Below are 14,514 nucleotides of genomic sequence, written 5' to 3' on the forward strand. Positions count from 1 at the left end.
TGCAGGCGTTGCTGGAGAGATTTTAAGCTAGCAGCGGCTACTGTCGACTTGCGAAAGTGGGCGCACATGCGCCGCACTTTCACCAGTAGCTCTGGAACATTGGGGTAGCTCTTTAGGAAACGTTGCACCACTAGGTTGAAGACGTGGGCCAGGCATGGAACATGTTGGAGTCCGGCAAGCTCCAGAGCTGCTACCAGGTTCCGGCCGTTATCACAAACGACCATGCCTGGGCCCAGGTGCAGCGGCTCAAACCATATTGCCGTCTCATCGAGGAGGGCATCCCTCACCTCGGAGGCAGTGTGCTGTCTGTCCCCCAAGCTGATCAGCTTCAGCACAGCCTGCTGACGTCTACCAACGCCAGTGCTGCAACGTTTCCAACTCGTAGCTGGGGTCAATCTAACAGCGGAGGAGGAGGCGGTGGCGGAGGAGGAGGCGGTGGCGGAGGAGGAGGCGGTAGAGGAGGAGGAGGCGGTAGAGGAGGAGGAGGAGGAGGGGGGTGTTCTTCTCGTGTCCCTGCCAGGAATGTTAGGCGGGGAGACGAGGTACACCGGGCCAGTTTGGGAAGCAGTCCCAGCCTCAACTACATTCACCCAGTGTGCCGTCAGTGAAATGTAGCGTCCCTGTCCGCATGCACTTGTCCACGCGTCGGTGGTCAAGTGGACCTTTGTGCAAAGCGCGGAACTAAGGGCCCGCCTGATGTTGAGTGACACGTGCTGGTGCAAGGCGGGGACGGCACACCGGGAGAAGTAGTGACGGCTAGGGACGGCATAGCGAGGTGCCGCAGTTGCCATCAGGTCCAGGAAGGCGGGAGTTTCAACAAGCCGGAACGCCAACATCTCCTGGGCCAGCAGTTTAGCGATGTTGGCGTTCAAGGCTTGCGCGTGTGGGTGGTTAGCAGTGTATTTCTGCCGCCGCTCCAATGTCTGAGAGATGGTGGGTTGTTGTAAAGAAACGCCTGATGGTGCCTTTGATGGTGCAGGAGAAGGAGATAAGACAGGACCAGGGGAGGATGAGGTAGAAGTCAACAAAGTGGCGGAGGCAGATGAAGTGGTGTCCTGGCTCGTCCTCTGGAGTGCATCGCCAGCACAGTCAGCAGTGGCAGTGGCAGAGGCAGAGGCAGAGGCAGTGGCAGTGGCGTGAACGGCAGTCGGCCTTTGTCCTGCCGTTGCTGCCTGCCACTGATTCCAGTGCTTGGATTCCAAATGACGGCGCATTGAAGTGGTGGACAGGTTGCTCTTCTCAGAGCCCCTAATCAATTTCGAGAGGCAAATTGTGCAGACAACACTATATCTGTCCTCGGCGCATTCCTTGAAAAAACTCCACACCTTCGAGAAACGTGCCCTCGAGGTGGGAGTTTTTCGGGGCTGGGTACGAACTGGAACATCTTGGGAGATTCCGGGTGTGGCCTGGCTTCGCCTAAGCTGCTGACCTCTGCCTCTGCCTCTAGCTACCCTTTTTGGTGCTGCACCTGCCTCAACATCCACACTACTTTCCCCGCTTGACATCCCCCCTGTCCAGGTCGGGTCAGTGTCCTCATCATCCACCACTTCCTCTTCCAACTCCTGTCTCATCTCCTCCTCCCGCACAATGCGCCGGTCAACTGGATGCCCTGACGGCAACTGCGTCACATCATCGTCGATGAGGGTGGGTTGCTGGTCATCCACCACCAAATCGAACGGAGATGGAGGAGACTCTAGTGTTTGAGCATCTGGATACAGATGCTCCTCTGTTAGGTTCGTGGAATCGTGACGTGGAGAGGCAGGTTGAGGGACAATGAAAGGAGCGGAGAACAGCTCTGGGGAGCAGGGACAGTTTGGGTTATTGTTCTGTAAAGCTTCGGAATTTTGGGAGGAAGGAAGACAAGACTGTTGGGTAATAGGAGGAGAGGAGGCAGAGTCTGACTGGCTGCTGGACAATGTGCTGTAAGCGTTCTCTGACAGCCATTGCAAGACCTGTTCCTGGTTCTCGGGCCTACTAAGGTTTGTACCCTGCAGTTTAGTTAATGTGGCAAGCAACCCTGGCACTGTGGAGTGGCGCAATGCTTGCTGCCCCACAGGAGTAGGCACGGGACGCCCTGTGGCTTCACTGCTACCTTGCTCCCCAGAACCATTCCCCCGACCTCGCCCACGGCCTCGTCCACGTCCCTTTCCGGGAGCCTTGCGCATTTTGAATTCCTAGTTAGAAATTGGCACTGTATACCAGTAGTAAAAATTGTGGGTGCACGTAACCCCAATATATTCTTTGAATTCCCAGTCAGACACTGGCACTATATGGCAGTAGCAAGAAATGAGGGTATTTGTATTCCCAATATACTCTTTGAATTCCCAGTCAGACAATGGCACTGTATACCAGTAGTAAAAATTGTGGGTGCACGTAACCCCAATATATTCTTTGAATTCCCAGTCAGAAACTGGCACTATATGGCAGTAGCAAGAAATGAGGGTATTTGTATTCCCAATATACTCTTTGAATTCCCAGTCAGACAATGGCACTGTATACCAGTAGTAAAAATTGTGGGTGCACGTAACCCCAATATATTCTTTGAATTCCCAGTCAGAAACTGGCACTATATGGCAGTAGCAAGAAATGAGGGTATTTGTATTCCCAATATACTCTTTGAATTCCCAGTCAGACAATGGCACTGTATACCAGTAGTAAAAATTGTGGGTGCACGTAACCCCAATATATTCTTTGAATTCCCAGTCAGACACTGGCACTATATGGCAGTAGCAAGAAATGAGGGTATTTGTATTCCCAATATACTCTTTGAATTCCCAGTCAGACAATGGCACTGTATACCAGTAGTAAAAATTGTGGGTGCACGTAACCCCAATATATTCTTTGAATTACCAGTCAGAAACTGGCACTATATGGCAGTAGCAAGAAATGAGGGTATTTATAACCCCAATATATTCTTTGAATTCCCAGTCAGACAATGGCACTGTATACCAGTAGTAAAAATTGTGGGTGCACGTAACCCCAATATATTCTTTGAATTCCCAGTCAGAAACTGGCACTATATGGCAGTAGCAAGAAATGAGGGTATTTGTATTCCCAATATACTCTTTGAATTCCCAGTCAGACAATGGCACTGTATACCAGTAGTAAAAATTGTGGGTGCACGTAACCCCAATATATTCTTTGAATTCCCAGTCAGACACTGGCACTATATGGCAGTAGCAAGAAATGAGGGTATTTGTATTCCCAATATACTCTTTGAATTCCCAGTCAGACAATGGCACTGTATACCAGTAGTAAAAATTGTGGGTGCACGTAACCCCAATATATTCTTTGAATTACCAGTCAGAAACTGGCACTATATGGCAGTAGCAAGAAATGAGGGTATTTATAACCCCAATATATTCTTTGAATTCCCAGTCAGACAATGGCACTGTATACCAGTAGTAAAAATTGTGGGTGCACGTAACCCCAATATATTCTTTGAATTCCCAGTCAGAAACTGGCACTATATGGCAGTAGCAAGAAATGAGGGTATTTGTATTCCCAATATACTCTTTGAATTCCCAGTCAGACAATGGCACTGTATACCAGTAGTAAAAATTGTGGGTGCACGTAACCCCAATATATTCTTTGAATTCCCAGTCAGACACTGGCACTATATGGCAGTAGCAAGAAATGAGGGTATTTGTATTCCCAATATATTCTTTGAATTCCCAGTCAGACAATGGCACTGTATACCAGTAGTAAAAATTGTGGGTGCACGTAACCCCAATATATTCTTTGAATTACCAGTCAGAAACTGGCACTATATGGCAGTAGCAAGAAATGAGGGTATTTGTATTCCCAATATATTCTTTGAATTCCCAGTCAGACAATGGCACTGTATACCAGTAGTAAAAATTGTGGGTGTATATAGCCCCAATTCTATTGCTAGGGGACTTGCAGGGTATTTCTGGGGTGAAGGTGGGGGGGCACACCGTTGGAACGGGTATCGGGGTATATATCGGGTATACGGGAATACACTGACAGTGTATTCCATTCAGGATCCTGGGAAAGCTGGGTTGCGGCGATTGAGCCCGTCAGTGCCACGTTACACTGACAAGCTTCTCCCTGGAATTTAGCTCTTACAAGAGCTGTTGGTTGTCTTCTCCTTCCTATCCTAGCCTGTCCCTGCCTACCCAGAATCTAAGCCCTAGCTAGCTGGACGGAAACCTCCGTCCTCGGTGAATTGCAAGCTCAGAATGACGCGAAGCTGGGCGTCGCTGTTCTTTTAAATTAGAGGTCACATGTTTTCGGCAGCCAATGGGTTTTGCCTACTTTTTTCAACGTCACCGGTGTCGTAGTTCCTGTCCCACCTACCCAGCGCTGTTATTGGAGCAAAAAAGGCGCCAGGGAAGGTGGGAGGGGAATCGAGTAATGGCGCACTTTACCACGCGGTGTTCGATTCGATTCGAACATGCCGAACAGCCTAATATCCGATCGAACATGAGTTCGATAGAACACTGTTCGCTCATCTCTATTGGTTATCACTCTGTATAGATGCTGGTGAGAAGATTGATAATGAGCGACTCAATACAGGTTCTCATTTCTCATTTATTGCGATGCCAATGGTACACTTATGTTGAAAATCATTCATGTCCCTCTGGAAAAATTTTTTTATTTTTTTATTTTTTATTTTTTTTACCTCCTGTATTCCACGTTCCCATATTTCAAACTGTTTCTTAAAGGGGTTGTCCCATTACAAGGATCCTATCTATACTGCTTGTTAATGTGAATGTAAGACTTTTCCTAACTACATTGCTTCAGCAAAACTGCTTTGTTTGTCCTCTATCTTACTTTATTCATTTTTTTTTGACACATCCCTTGACTTATCATAAGTCAAGTGATGTATCTGCTGCTCTGAGGGGGGAGGGTGGAGGGGCTAAGTGCATGGGAGCGAGCCTGGAGGGGGGGTAGTTTACCCTTTGGGGGGAAGGGGCCGCCAATACAGACCCGGCATCCGCTGTAATAGAGAGGCAGATGCTGGTGATGGTTAGACGCCAGCACAGATGCCTGTAACATCGCTATGCTCCTGCCGCTGCTGGCTTCATGCAGGGCAGGAGCACAACGATGTTGCAGGCATCTGTGCCGGCATCTGTGCATCTATGCCGGCGTCTACACTCCCCGACATCCGCCTCTCTATTACAGCGGATGCCGGGTCTGTATTCACATATGCAAAGCCAAGCGGCGAGATGCCGCTGGCCCTGCGTGCACGCTCATATACCAGTCTAGCCTTCACAATGCGAATACAGACCCGGCATCCGCTGTAATAGAGAGAGGTGGATGCCGGGTCTGTATTCGCATTGTGAAGGCTAGACTGGTCTATGAGCGTGCACGCAGGGCCAGCGGCATTTCGCCGCTGGCTTTGCATATGTAACCCCGCCCACCAATGACGCAACAAAGCCGTAAGAAAGAAGATTTTACAGCAACGAAGACTGGTGAGTATGCGATGTGGGAATACCCCTTTAAGTCATTTTTGATTGTCTGCCATTGCTCAACTGTCATTTCACCCTGTAATTTATATTGGACTACCTTGATGTCTTTATCAATATTAGCAAGTGAATTGGTATGAAATTTCACTAGAAGTTACATCATTTTCTGAGAGCCATCTTGCACATATTCTCTCATCTGCTGCAAATACATGATGGCAATACATTAATACATAAACCCCTATGGATAAGTTCACATTACAAATAATTATATATGTACATTTTATTCCACCATAATCTAATCCTACAATGAGACAATTCTGCAGCGAATTCTGAAGCCCAAGGACACCCTTTTATACTTCGTCATCAGAAGTTGCAGACCTATCTTTAAAAACATTGTTAAGCAATGAAAGCCAAGCCTGTTCCTTAGTTTTGAAGTGTGATTCTTGTTTGTTTTATGTGTTTTTAGTTGCATGACTATTTTTAATATTTATTAAATAAAGTTATATATTTTTTTTAGATTGGCGCAGTTCATCTTTTTGTTTTTGGTGGCATATTATGATACAGACAGAGACAATGTAATTTACAACTACAGAAGCTGGCTGATTTCGGAGACAAGCCAAAGTACTTGTAGTTGTGTGTGCATACATCTTGAAAATCAGGCCCCACTACCGATGCACCAGCTGAATTGCATTTCCTTAAAAAAAAAAATTATTATCCCTGCTTTGTTACTTTTGGTTTATGGCCAGAGAGGTATATTTCCATTTTTAGGGGCAGTCAGAGAAAGGCAGGTACGACACAAATCACTCTTGTCAAAGAATCTCTCTCTAGCTCAGGGGTAGGGAACGTACGACTCTCCAGCTGTTGCAAAACTACAATTCCCAGCATGCATACTTGCTCTGTTGTTCTTGGAACTCCCATTGACATGAATGGAGCATGTTGGGAGTTGTAGTTTCACAGCAGCTGGAGAGCCGAAGGTTCCCTACCCCTGCTCTAGCTGTACCAGCGTTACCTGACTTGCACAATAAGAAGCTTCATTCTAATTATCAGTTACTGCTTAATACATTAGGGAATGTAGCTTCCATCTCCAAAGAGGGCAAACATCGTACCCTGGATTATTTCCCATAAGACCTGTCCTACAAACATTACTGTATGGTTGTTGTATAGTTCCATCCAGTCAATCTTTGCATTGTGCATAAATGATGTGTAGTGAATGTTATGAGTGATTTCTTTAATCATCTATAGTTGGTGATACCATACTGCATGATCCATATCAGGATTAATATGGACTATAGTCTCAGTCCATGCAACCAAGCATCTACATCAACTTCAATATCTTATTACTTTTCAATTGAATTTATACTGTCCATCTTACCAGGCAGGCTTTTGAGTCCCCTGTCTCATCTAGTCTGTTCTTAGCATGTGCTACAATAAATTTCATTTTACTTCATATTTCAGGAACAGCATTACTACATGTTCCAGTCACACAGTTCCAGTGTCATTACTGAGCCATTTTCCTTGGCAACTATATCCTGGCATGGAGTGAGAGCAAAATCATCTACGTATTCCAACAATGCAAATCTTTCTTAGGGGTTAGAGCCAGCCACTACTGAAACGTTTTTATGTTGTATGTAGAGTGTTCGCACTTTCTATCCCATAATTCAACGTGCTGGACAGTGATATAGGGTTAATTTGGAACTAGATTATTATGAGATTATGAGAATTCCACAAACATTTATTTATAATAATTTTTAAGGGCTTTGTGAGGAAATCTGTTGCCATATTGACACACTGTACTTTCTTCTGTATTGGCCAACAAGTGTTGATCCTTTGAGCTCACAGGCAGCATGAGAATAGATCTTCTCTGCAAGCTAAATTGTCATGTTCCCCAGTCCCATGCAGAGAAAGTTAAAGTGGTTGTCTCATCTCAAGGATCCTATCTATACTAGTAGCTTATGTAAATTGAAGACTTTCCCTAAATATATTGCTTTAGAAATTCTGCTTTGTTTGCCTGCTGTGTGACCTTATTCCTCCCATTGCTTACACAGCGTTGCTATAACCATGGACCTATAGGACAAGTGATGTCATTTACTCAGTGCTCTTGCTGACAGGGCAATCAATTCAGCTAATTGCAGTTTGCTAATAAAGCCGCATCTGTTATCTCTCTCTGTAAACACACAGATAACACCGAGTCCATTCTGTACAAGAATCTGCATGTTATCTGATCTGCATAAATATTGTGTTCCTTCTCATTCTTCTCAAACCTGTTCAGCAAGTTCGGAGAGAAATACAGGAAGTGATAAGAACAGACTGCAGGAAAAGCTGCTGAAACACTGAGATGGGAAACCCCTTTAAGTACTTCACCCACTTCCTATTTGTCAACTTTCCATAGTACAGCAGTACCCATGATCCAAAGAACAGGAGGAGTGAATTAGACCACTGATTTGACTTCATTTACTGCATGTCAGAGGCAAACACAACAGCTAAGAATGTTTATCAGTATGTACAGGACTTGAGGACACCGAATCAAGTGATACAGGCCTCTTTTTCTGTTTTGCCCAATTCCCACAAGTTTTTTTTTTTTTTTCCAGAATCACCAAAAGTGCTAAATAATCTGGATCTAGTATTAATCTGGAAAATGCTTCCTTTTCTGTCAGTTGGAGTCCACGTTGTTACTACTTTCTTACTTTCCGTTTTAAAGGCAGACACTAGATGAACAGAAGGGTAAGAAGCGATTACTTCTCCCCCACCTTGACTATCTCTAACTACACTAAACTTCATACTGTGCCCATTAAGTGAATGGACCCATCAGCTGTTTTGCCTCAGAGAGGGGCAGGCTAAGACCCTTACAGTTATCATGATTAGGCCCGGTAGCAATGACTCTCCTTTCTTGCCTTTGGACTGTGGTAGCCATTGTGAAAATGAATGAAAGTTAGATGAAATGTTATCTTGGTAAACCAGTTAATGATATCTGGTGTCTCATTCTGTACATGCAAGGTTAAGTTGACTGTACTTATCCATATTTGATTTGGAAGGGGAGAATCCACCCAAATAATTTTACCCAATATCATGTAAGCTTCATCTAGTTCATGTTTTTAAGTGTTAATTTAAAAAAAAAATGGATGTCTAAGGTATCGCTACAGCTATACATAAGACTAAAGCATCGCATTGTCTGTATGTTGTCTGATTATACAAGATGGCTCTGTTGTATCTAACAATTTATTACTAATTTAAGGTTGGAGCCATTTGGCCAGGGGCTTCTGTACCTGGAGATCTTTCTGTGTTTTTTTTTAAATATTTTTATTTATAAAAATATTTATTACTAGCATTTGCCTGTGACTTCGTACGCCTACGTCGTGTCTCGGTTGTGTTGCATCTGTGTATATGCATAGTATACGCAGCTGTGCCCTCCCCCCCAACCCACCTCCCATGTGCACCCCCCTCCAGCGCAGACCCACCCCCCCAAACCCTCTTGCGGGCCCACCCCCTCCGTTGCCTAAACTCATCTCCCGCGGCCACCCTGTCCTGCGTAACCCCCCCACTCCCACGCCCCCTCCCGCACCCCACTCCCCCCCCCCGGGCTGCGCGGCCCCGTGACACCACTGAGGACTGTGATTGGGCCTCAGTGGTCATGTTGGTGTCATGATGCAAAATGATGCTGGCGTTACCCATGTGGTGATATACTGGCATCAGCGTATAAGTTATGTGATACAGGAACAATCTTTGTTTTATTTTACATACTATGATTTTCTATTCATTTGACATCTTCAAGATTATTGAAATGTTCCTTCCTTTCCCACACTGTTCAGATGATCTTATGACTGATGATGAACTGACATCCTTTATGGAAGGTTCTAGACTCTTTGCCCCTCACACAACCTATGTAGTTGTCAATGACCAGGCTCTAGTGAAGATGGCTACCCACTTAGCTGGCATTCAGGTCAAGTTACTGATTTGATAGTTGTTATAGATCATTTCTTCAAACCTTTATTTAAAGTGTAACTAAACTTTAGAACAACTTTTGATTTTCTGGCAGTGTTTGTGTTATTAATAAATTTTGTAATATACTTTATTAACTCATTTCCAACACTTATATCCTGTCAGTGTCAGGTATATAACCCTGAGTCATGCCAAGTGATATACTTTGAGTAAAACATGCATTAAAATTTAAAAAGAAATGTACAAAAATGAAGTTATTTCTATACTGCAGGCACTCTTTAGGACCTTTACACATGTATTTCTAATATTGCTACTTTATTTCATTTTAAAATGTCCTGTTTCTAAAATGTTTAATTACCTTGAATTACCATTTCATGAAACAGAGAGTTACAGGGTCCATAGGATTTTGTAGCAGGAGTGTTTTGGTGTATGAGGTCACATGGCTATAGTGCCAGATTCAAGCTTAATGACTATATAAATATTTAGTTCTGCTTGTTTTCATTTGACTATTTTTACATTATTTTACAGATCGTGACTACTACCCGTGTTTATGCGTCATTTATTTGGGTGGTTCAGTTTGAACTTTTGAAACTCCAGACTAAACTACTTACATGTGTAAGTTAATGAAATGCTATAAAAAGAAGTCAGATGACGTTATTACGAAACGGAAACCAATGTAATCTATGGCTATAATATCCCACATTTTTCTATAACAAACCATGTTTGAGCACCAATTAACACTTTTAACAGTCGTTGTAAGTATTGTATTACAGAGTCAGGCATATGTTTCACTTTGTGTAATTCTATCACAAGATATCTGTCTGTACTTGCATTAAGAGATAGCTTTACAATGACTTGGTGATATCCAGAGGTCAATGTGGAGGGCAACTGCTCTCTGATTTGCACAACATTTGGAATGCCATATTTTTTCCCCCTACTTAATGTGGATTGAAAAATACTTTTCAGCAGAACACTCAACCCATATACATATGTGGGTAACATGTCTGAGCTCATCACTGGGCCAAATGAAAAGGCTGTAAGAGCCTTCACTCTGGGCAGATCCAGGGGTGAGAGGTGTCTGGATATGTCTAGAGTACTATAGTCTGGTGAGATCTGTCTGCTATTTCCTTTTGATTGTGTGGCTGAAGCACACCACATGTATAGTTAGGACTGAATTTGTTTAGTTGGTGCTCAGACGAGCAGGGTTTTTGTTTACAGCCAATATTTCCACAGGTACAATTGATGTGTTTCAATTTTGAAAACACAACTTTTCTGCTGCATTTTTTTGCCATGGCATTTCCACAACATGGGGCTTCAAACTTTAAGATCACTAACTGACAAACACCATTACAAAGAAACACATGGGATAGCCACAGATGTCAGTATAACAGTAGTGTAGTATAACATAGTTACATTTAGAGTATATCATTTTATGATTTAGCATTCTCTGACTGATGAGCCCATCACCCATAAATGACATCCCCCAGTAAACTCTATAGTAACAAATTCTTATTACAACATACAGTATCATTGTCTATCTTCTGCTGTTAGCTGTCCTGCTGACGTGTATTACCCATTTATAATGTTAACTTAGTTGAATTCCATTTTCCTAAATTAGTTATTTAGCCAAAAGCATCATATTTTCCTTTTCTTTAAGCACCTCATCCAGTTAACTAAAGTGATGAAATTACAATACATTTTCCTGTGCCACTCTCTCTTGTGAGAGTTCCAGCAGTTGGCAGAGTAAATCTATTCATCTTCTGTATTTGGATCGGGAATTTGCTAATTTTCCAGATTGTAAGTTTTCTACTTCTGTTTTAATCTTGCTTTCGGCATGGACTAGTTCCCCCAATTAGGAGTTGTTCTCAGCAGGGTTCAAAACTTGCTATGCTGTTATATTGTCTAGTCACTTACCTACAGTGACATTACTGACATGGATGCTACTGTTTACTGGAAGCTGTTTTTCCTTCAGAGCTGTTAGGGCCTGGACCTGGCAGATGATGACACAGTCACACATTTTTATACAGTCACAGCTTATTCTTTCTGATGAATCCCAGTTTATATCCATTGAAGGAAGTGTGGTATTGTCATTACTACCGAAGAAATCCAATGTCTGACATTTAGTCTACTGGGGAAGGATAATGATAATCCTCTTCTGAAGTAGCAATAATTCCCATAATAAGTCTTCTTTATATTAAGAAAAGTCTGACAGCTCATCTATTGCTGGATGCACCAAATGTTTCCAGTGCATGATCTAGTCCATAATTTGTCAATGGTAGATGGAACAAGACAAGAAAAAGAAAAGTTATAATATACAGTATATATATATATATATATATATATATATATATATATATATATATAATCTATCTATATTACACTTTTAAAAAAAGATTATTATCCATGTCTTTGTATGATGTAAAATGGAAAGTAGTAAAAATAAGACATTACATATAAACATAGAGGTATGGTTCTGGAACCCCCTTTTTTGCAATCTATTAGGGCCATGTTGAATTTGTATGCATGGTCATATAGTAAGAATATAAGACAGTGGAGACACTACAGTAAATAACTGTTAGCCATAGGGAATAACATAATAGTCCATTCTTGTATTGATTTGTTTCATTTTTACAAGGGCAGACTAGACTGATGTATGAGGGCAGGTATTATTTTAATCAGTAGGTATGGAGGTGGAATAATTTTATTTGGTGAACACTATGTAAGACTTTTTTTGGCTGTTTAAACCATCCCCGCCAGGCAAATTTTTATCATTCTTGATTTTGAGTATCTTCCTTCCAAACTTTTTTATTTTTCCATTCACAGAACCATGTAAGAGCTTAATGTTTGTGGGACATTCTTCATACTGGTACCATTTATTATTCTGTACAATATACCGTACTTAGAAGCTGAAAAAAAATCTGAATGGAACTGGAGAACAAGTGCATATGTGCACCTTTTTTAGGGGCTTCGTTTTCACGGTGTTCACTCTGCAACCAAAATGATAAGTCACCTGTTTCTATGTTTCAGTCCAATTTTTTCTCTAAACATCGCCATATTCTGGCACCCGTAACTTTCATGACTTTTTATACAAATTTTTATGAGAGGTGACACTTTAGATTTTTTTTCCACTGTGGTGTATAATATTTCTAGATATATATTTGCAAATATATAAATGTGTATGTGTTTTACAGTAATTTATTACTTTTATATGTACTATAGGGAAAGGAAGTTGATTTGAGCAAGCTCCAGGGATGGAATCCTGTTGTCATGACAGCCAGGAGCCTTGTGATGGCTCTCAGGTCTGTCATTCAATAGAAGCTATTGCAGGCTACTCTATGTACGGCTGTGATTTTGACCTGTACTGAGGTGAATAATATGCTTTGGTTGTGATAGTAAGCTCCTATTTAGCTCAACACATGTTTCTCTCTCCTGCTCAATTCTTCTTCCTCTCAACCTCCAGACTTCTGTTGGCATGTCTAATCTGAGTTATTTGGCCGTCCATCTCAAGATGTATATGGCAGGGATTTTCAGAGTGAATCTCAATTTGTCAGAAGGAGGGGGAGAACCAGCCTGATAAGTGCAGAAACAGGCATTTTGCTCTGGTGTATTTATCAGAGATGTATCATAAAGTTGGTTATAATCACCTGCAGTCTTGATTTGAACAAATATTGTTAAAATGTTAGTGACCATTTAAGTGACAAAAATGATGTTTAGAAAGCATGTAATTAACAACTGTATGGCAGGTAACATGCTATATTACATTGCAGACAAATGACTTTTTATTGTTAAAATGTAATTTGCAGTAAAAAAGGAAATGCCTAGTGGAATTACAACTATTTCTTTATATAAAGATAAACCTTCTTTATATGCTAAAATGTTATCTGAGATTGAATGATAAAAGTTACAATAGGTGAATTCTTTACAATATGTTTGGTGAGAATTCATATTCTTATTTGCAGATATTAGAGTAAAAGGGATTTGGGACATACATCTCATTAACACATCTGTATTATGAACAGCTTTTAAATTCTTTCAATCTCTGTTCTACTTAGAGATTTTGAGACCTGTGACTATTAGAGACGAGCGAACACCGTTCGATCGAATAGATATTCAATCAAATATCAGGCCATTCGAGGTATTCGTTTGCAATCGAATACCATGCGGAATACACAGTAAAAATTTGTATCCCCCTCCCACCTTTCCTGGCACTTTTTTTGTACCAATAACTGTGCAGAGGAGGTGGGACAGGAACTACGACAACGGAGGCATTGAAAAAAATTGAAAAAACCCATTGGCTGCCAAAAACATGTGACCTCCCATTAATAAGAATAGCCAGCGCCATCTTCGTGTCATTTGCAGTGAGAGATAGGGAGAGAGAGAGATCTGCTGAGGGCTAGATAGCTTCTAGTAGGCAGGGAAAAACTGAAGAACAACAGCTCTTTTCGGAGCTATACACTGCAGGAAGAGGAGTCGAGATTTCAACGGGGTGTCCCCCTAAATCAGGGATACGGAGCAATTCAGTCCACCCAGATACGCTCAACCCAGCTTTGCAGGCAGTGTCCCACAAACACCTAACAGGAATATAGAGCAATTAAGTCCAGCCAGATACGCTCAACCCAGCTTTGAAGGCAGTGTCCTCCCAAACACCTAATAGGGATACAAAGCAATTCAGTCCAGCCAGATACGCTCAACCCAGCTTTGAAGGCAGTGTCCCCCCAAACACCTAACAGGGATACAGAGCAATTCAGTGCTGTTCAGGCAGTGTGTAACCCCAAAACAGGGATACAGAGCAATTACATCTGGCTATGTACGCTCAATCCAGATATCCAGGGTGTGTACCCCAAAAACCTAGGTGGGAGACACCGAAATTCAGTCCGGCTATGTACGCTCAATCCAGATATCCAGGGTATGTACCTCCAAACACCTAACAGGGATACAGAGCAATTCAGTCCAGCCAGATACGCTCAACCCAGCTTTGCAGGCAGTGTCCCCCCAAACACCTAACAGGAATACAGAGCAATTCAGTCCAGCCAGATATGCTCAACCCAGCTTTGAAGGCAGTGTCCCCCCAAACACCTAACAGGGATACAGAGCAATTCAGTGCTGTTCAGGCAGTGTGTAACCCCAAAACAGGGATACAGAGCAA

Source organism: Leptodactylus fuscus, chromosome 3, assembly GCF_031893055.1.
Source record: "Leptodactylus fuscus isolate aLepFus1 chromosome 3, aLepFus1.hap2, whole genome shotgun sequence".
Lineage (NCBI taxonomy): Eukaryota > Metazoa > Chordata > Amphibia > Anura > Leptodactylidae > Leptodactylus > Leptodactylus fuscus.